The sequence below is a fragment of the Pristis pectinata genome, chromosome 4 (genome assembly GCF_009764475.1).
Source record: "Pristis pectinata isolate sPriPec2 chromosome 4, sPriPec2.1.pri, whole genome shotgun sequence".
In the NCBI taxonomy this organism is placed as follows: Eukaryota; Metazoa; Chordata; class Chondrichthyes; order Rhinopristiformes; family Pristidae; genus Pristis; species Pristis pectinata.
The window spans coordinates 74,538,781-74,545,889 of NC_067408.1; the positions used below are offsets into that span (position 1 = coordinate 74,538,781).

Consider the following 7,109-nt stretch of genomic DNA (forward strand, 5'->3'; position numbering starts at 1 on the left):
TACCTTCAATCATCTTTGCCAAGCCAATTTTGAATCCAAGTTGTCAAGTCTCTGTGGATTCCATGTGCCTTAATCTTCTGGATCAGCCTGCCATGAGGGACCTTGTCAAATGCTTTTAAGTTGATGTAGACAACATCCACTGCCCTACACTTATCAATCATCTTTGTCACCACCTCAAAAAAAATCAAGTATGTAAGACGTGACCTCCCACACACAAAGCCATGCTGACAATCCTTAATGTCCATGCTTTTCCAGATGAGAGTAAATCCTAACCCCAAGAGTATGCTCCAATAATTTCCCACCCACTGACGCAAGGCTCACTGGCCTATAATTTGCCAGATTTTCCCTACTGCCCCTTTTAAACAAAGGAACAACACTGGGTATTCTCCAGTCCTCACTGACTTTGCCTGTGGCTAAAGAGGACACCTCTCTCATCTTCCTCAATAACCTGGGATTGATCCCGTCAAGCTCTAGGGATTTATCCATCTTAATGTTCTTCAAAAGACTGAACACGTCCTCTTTTCTTGATATCAACATGCTCTAGAATATCAGCATACCCCTCCCTGATCTCACTATCCCCCATATCCTTCCCTTTAGTGAATACCAATGCAAAGTACTCATTTAGTATCTTGACAACTTCCTCAGTCTTCAGGCATAAATTCCCTCCTTTGTCCTCAAGTGGTCCTACATTCTCCCTAGCTACCTTTTTGTTTTCAATATATGTATAAAATGCCTTGGGATTCTTCTTGATCCTACTTACCAAGTACATTTCACGACCTCTTAAAGCCCCCCTGATTCCCTATTTAAGTTCTTTCCTGTTTCCTTTATATTCATGAAAGACTCTGCCCGAGTTCAGCTTCCGAAATGTCACATATACTTCTTTCTACTTTTTAACTAAATTTACAACATCTTGCATCACCCAACGTCCCTGAACCTTGCAATCCTTTTCTCCCTCACAGAAACATGATAGTTCTAAATTCTGACCAGCTACCCTTTAAACGACTCCCGCTTGACACATATGGACTTACCTAATAACAGCTGCTCCCGATCTATTCTCCCCAGCTTCTGCCGAATACTGTTGTAATTAGTCTTCCCCCAATTTAGCATTCTCTCCCGCCCCCACAGTCCAGTCTCATCCATAACTATCTTAAAACTTATGGAGTTATGATACATCACATTGATTGGCTTCCCCTCATCCATTCTACCAGTCACATTCTTAAAGAGCAATTGTTTAGTTAAAAACAATTTCCCTTTCATAAACTCATTTCACATTTCCAAGATACAATTGCTTACTTCCATTATTATATCCTTAATTGTGTATTTTCCCTACTACTGATCTTAGTCTAACAAGTCGGTAATTTCTTGTTTTCTCTCCGCTTTCTTGAATAGTGGGGCCACATTTGCTACTCCTTACAGTATCTAACCTGTTAAACTACGAACAGGACTTGGATGGAAAGAACAAGCTATAAAACGCAGTGGAAAAAGTGTTAAAAGGACTAAGGAAAGACTATTAGAAGGAATGAGACAGGGGAAGGAGACAAAAGAAACTGGCATTAATGTTCCACCTGCAAGCAATAGGGCAGCAACGGTTGGGGAATTACGATGGCAGAGAGTCACATTTGTAGAAACCCCACCCCAGGTAACTTTCCAAATGCCCCACAAAAGTCCATCGCTCGGCTACCTTTGCTCCATTTTGGTGCTTGGTGAACCGCTTCCAGCGGAAAAGCCCAGACCTATCACGCCTCAACTCCTCGCCCTCTCCCAACATCTTCGGGCGTTTATTTCAAACAACTTAATTTGAAAAGCACCCCTCCCCTCCCCTCGCCTGCTGTTGACCGGCCAGTCGGCAGTGCGGGACACCGGGACTTGGAGTTCTCCCCGCGGATGGACCCGCCGACACCGGGCGACGGAAACAACTTCCCAACTACAACTCCCAACATCCAGTATGCCCGCAGGCGCCACCTGGCCTGCTATCACTATGGCAACGAGCAACGGCTGCAACGAAACATCAAACCCGAAATATTAACTTTAAACCGAGGGCGGTCTTTGAGCGTGTGGAAATTGAAACTTATAATAGTGAATCAGAGGTTTATGGCAACGAACGTCACCATTCATGAATGCTCCTGCCTTGCTATGAACATTTCGCCCCTTCAACGACTTCCACAGGTTGAACCAGTCCACCCTGAACCCTTTTTGCCCACCAGTGCATAACTGATGGATAAATTGGGGCAGTTTCCTCTTCTTCCTATGGAAAAATATTGTCAATTTGTGGCCTTCTTTCACCTTCTTCTGAGTCAATCCCTCAAAATCATGGATGACTTCTGTATCTTTTGGTGTGGCTAATGGTGCTAATGCATAACTTCCAGGCTCAACATTGGGTGGGGCAGGAGGTGTTTGATGGGGCAGGTGAGCATGTCCTTTGGGGGAGTTGGCTTACTCCTTCCATAATTTATGATAGAGTTCTCAGTGCTTTGTAGATTATATATATCCAGGTCATTCAGATGCTACCTGATCTTCAAAGTCTTTTCCTCAGGCAGTCAAAGGCAGTACTGGTGCACTGAAGACAATAGATGTTGAGTTTTGCCATCAATACCTGCTTTCATGGAGAGGTGGCACTCAAAGGAAGTGGTCCACATTTCCACTTCACATGCTGGACCTTTATTGTCAGACAGCAGTGTTGAGGTGGGAGAAGGACATTTCTTTTGTGGATAGTAAGTGAAAGACCCATTCTCTCGGATGCTAGCCATCACATGATCCATCCCTGACTCATGCCTTCCTTTCCTTGACCTCTTTATCTTTATTTCTGGGGTAGGCTGACAACCCATATCCATTATTGGTCCATTGTCCCTCTCACTACATCGGGAGTATCATGGCTTGAATGCATGCTAGTACTGGAAACACAAAACAGAAGATGTTCTGTAGACTCTGAAACGATGATGATGCTTCTGGGTTAGAAAGGTATAAGTCCAAGTCCCAGCAGGGACATGAGCACAAACCTCAGGCTAATGCTTCAATGCAGTACTGAAAAAGCACTACACCGTCAAAGATGCCAAGATTTCAAAGTTGGGCAGATTTTCCTTCCATGTCTTATCCATCATTTACTCCCCCATCAAAAACACAAAAGATTTGATCATAATTTCTTATTTGTTTCTGAGGCTTTTAAACTGTGCTATTTATCCTGCTTTACAAATTTGATTAGAATTCAAAACACTTTGGGATGGCATGAAAGATATTATTTCCAGATGATCTATATATATAGTATTCCTGGAGGATCTAACAAATGAATAAAATCAAGAATTATTTACACTATGGTTGTCAGTCTCATCATTCTCACAAAAAAATCATCAATCAGAATTTTACAGCACATAAAATAGATATTAACACAAGACAAAAATACTGTAGACAATGGAAACATGAGCAAAATAAACTGAAAATGCCAGATGTACCCAGCAAGTCAGGCAGCATCTGAGGAAAGAGAGACAAAAAAATCCAAAAGATTCATGATTGTTCATCAGAACAGTCATTTTTGATAGACATTAAAGCCTTGGTGCTTGAGCCAACTCCCTGAAAGAGCTGTTCATTTGATCCTATTTGGTTCCTAACTCTTTTACAGCTTTCAATTCCAAATGTCTTTCACTTCCCCCTCTTAAAATCTTTAATGGATATATTATCTTTCTTATAGGATATTAACAACCAGATGCCTACTTATCTCTTCTTTTGTTTGTTTTTGGTTGTCATCTATAATTTGTCTCCTAACTATTAAGAAACCAATAAAAAGATTTGTTCCCTATTCACCTTAATCTCCATCCCAATCCTCCTTGTGATTTTCTTGCCAAAGTACAAATGAAGAATTAAAACTGGCCACAATCACAGCTTCTGATTTTGGTACATATACTATTTAAAATCTGGGTTAGAGATGTTCAAATCTATTAACTGACAAAGATAAGAAAATCATTAAAAACTGCAGATGCTGGAAACCGGAAATGAAAACAGAAAATTCCAGAAACACTCAGTAGGTGAGGCAGCACTGATGAAGGGTCTTAGACCTACCTCTGGTTCTCTTTCCACATATTTTGCCTGACCTACAAAGAAAAAATAATGTTTAAGAATCATGTAGGCAAGCTAGTGCAAAAAAAAGGCCAAGTTAATTTACCTTCAAACATGTTTTACCTGCTCTCATTAAAAATCCACACTTTTAGTCTTAATGTAAACTCTTATCTGGGAGAAACTATGATGACTCTTGCCATTGTGTTTAAGCCACGCAGAGATTGAAGCTGATAGATACAAAAGATCTTTATTCAACATGACAAACAGGCATTCTCTTAGAGACACTGTCTGTTGAATCTCTCTGAATTCAAGCTACATTGGGTTTTTATACTCTAAGGACAAAAATAACAGCAGGTAATTCAATACAATTTCAATAGCTGCAATGACATTGTTTACTTTGGTGTTTTGAGTCTGACTAATGGTTGAATTACATGCTAACAAAGGGAGCACACTGTAACTGACAAGACACCTCTGAATGTTCAAATACCTTTGTATGGACAAAGTAATTCACATGGATGGTCTAAAAGCCTCTTAGGACAGAGAACCCTAACACCCAAAATTAGTGTTTTGAGGACTGACTCACTGGGAACACAAATATCCAATTTATTGATAGAGCAAATATGGCTATGACCATATTTAATGTGCTAAGTGACAAAATAAATCTGGTCTGGAAACTTCCTTGATCTCTACCACAATGATGCAAAATAACTTAGTTGAAGATATCTGATGCCTGATTTGATGTAGGTCAAATAAAATAGCTCTCTTGTATTATATTTGGCCAATGCATGCAAGAACATCTCACGGTCATGTCAGTTTGCAAACCACATCTCTAGAGCAGCCTCCTGCTGTGGGCCAGTTGCCCATGCTCTGCAGATGGTACTGTTTGTTTACAAAGCTGTCCTTTTGATTTCAAAACTGATTACATCTTGTAATTTACATTTGAACAGTTTTTTTGAAGACTTGTTCTCATTTGTATTAATGCCTGCTATCCACATAATTCCTGAGAAATATCCTATGTCTTACAACACCTAACAATGATTACCTCTATCCACCCCAAAAAAATCAGATTCTTTGAATTTTTTGAGGAGGTAACAAAGCGTATTAATGAGGTCAGTGCAGTTTTACATTGTCTTCAGCAGCACCTTCAACAAGGTCCAACATAGGAGACTGATTCAAAAGATTGGGGCCCATGGGATCTAGGGCAAGTTGGCAAATTAAATCCAAAATTGGCTTGGCAATAGGAGATAGAGGGCGATGGTACAGGGTTGCTTTTGTGATTGGAGGCCTGTGACTAGTAGTGTCCACAGGGATCAGTGCTGGGACCTTTGCTGTTTATAATATGCTTGAATGATGTGGATGTAGGTGGCATGATCAGTAAATTCACAGATGACACTGAGATTGGTGGAGTTGTTGACAGTGTGGAGGGCAGTCTTAGGGTATGGGAGATATTGATGTGATGGTGAAATGAGCAAGAAATGGCAAATGGCGTTTAGTCCCAATAAATGTGAAGTGATGCATTTGGGAGCATTAATGAGGCCAGGATATATACCAAGAATGGTAAGGTCTTAGGGATTATTGAAAAAAGAGGGAACTCTGTGTGTTCAAAGATCCTTGAAGGTGGCAACACAGGTAGGTAATGTGGTTAGGAAGGCATATGGGATACCTGCCTTCATTTGTCAGGGCATTGAATTCAAGAGCAGGGAGGTTATACTCCAACTTTATAAAGCATTGGTCAGACCTCAGCTGGAGTACCACCTGCAGTTCACCACACCAGAAGAAAGATGTGATAGTGCTGGAGGGTGCTGAGAAGATTCACCAGGATGTTGCCTGGGATGGAGCGTTTTAGGTATGAAGAGAGACTAGAGAGGCTAGGTCTGTTTTCCCTGGCAGAGAGGAGGTTAAGACATGTTTGAGGTATATAAAATTATGAAGGGTATAGATAGGTAGACTGCAGGAATCTTTCCTCTTATCAGAGGTGAATAAAACCAGAGGACATAGATTTAGGGTAAGGGGTAAGAGATTTAGAGGGGATCTGAGGGGACTTTTCTCACCAGGGAGTGATGAGTACCTGGAATGCACTGTCTGAGAGACTGGTGGAAGCAGAGTCGCAAGCAGCATTTAAGAGGTGTCTAGATGAGCAGTTGAATCGTCGAGGCATTGAAGGCTATGGGCCATTTGCTGGAAGATGGGATTAATATGGATGGGTGCCCAGTGACGTGGATATGGTGGGCCAATTGGCCTATTTTCAATCTGTATAAATGACTATGATAGTGGGGAGTTAACTACTTCTTGTTTGCCTTACTGGACATTCTTCTACAAATACACAGTGTTCTGCTCAATATCATACTGACCAGCATGTCACAAAACATGAAAATCAGGGACTTTCATCTGTGTTCTTATAGTGCAGCATCAAGCCATGCAATAAGCCCACATTTTGCAATACTCAGAACAATTTTCTTAGACCTTTATAACATCAGTGACAATAAAGGCATCCAATACACATACATTCTATGTTATGTAATGTGATTGGGTGAAGCACTTGGCTATATTAGCTGACGATCCATAAATTTACCAGTATAAATGACAGTTTCTGTAAAATTTGAGTTAAAAACTTTTTTGTTCTGCTAAGTCTTTTTTAGTTCTAGGAAGTGCAATGACAACACAGGTTATGCAACAATACACTTGAAAAAATGTTAAAATATAACATATCACATTGTGAAAATGGATACATTTACATTCTCTCAATATCTGACTGGACACCATCATCCCCACCCTCAAACAGGCTACCCACTCACTCATCCTCTCTCATCTCCCAGATCTAGCCTGGGTACCTACTAAAGTTTGAGAGATAATCTTACTTTAAAAATAAGATTCTGAGGGGGGCTTTGTGGGATAGAAATTTCAGAGAGAGTGCAGTGCAATAAGAATATTTCATCTCAGTGGGAAAGTGGTAACTAGAACTAAGGAGCAGTTTCAGAAGAGGTCACCTATTTAACAGTGGTGATGAGGAGTTTCTTTTCTCAGACTGACTTGAATCTTTGGGATTCTCTGAGAGCTGTGGA

General features: G+C 40.7%; 1 protein-coding gene across 1 annotated transcript in view; it reads right to left on the reverse strand.

Annotated features, from left to right (window-relative positions):
• ccdc191 (coiled-coil domain containing 191) overlaps nucleotides 1-1,765 on the reverse strand; it is a 55,626-nt gene extending 53,861 nt beyond the window's left edge. The window contains exon 1 of the mRNA XM_052014453.1: nucleotides 1,682-1,765. The gene's annotated coding sequence lies outside the window, so the exon portion shown is untranslated. The remainder of the gene's footprint in view (nucleotides 1-1,681) is intronic.
• Between the last annotated feature and the right edge of the window lie 5,344 nt (nucleotides 1,766-7,109).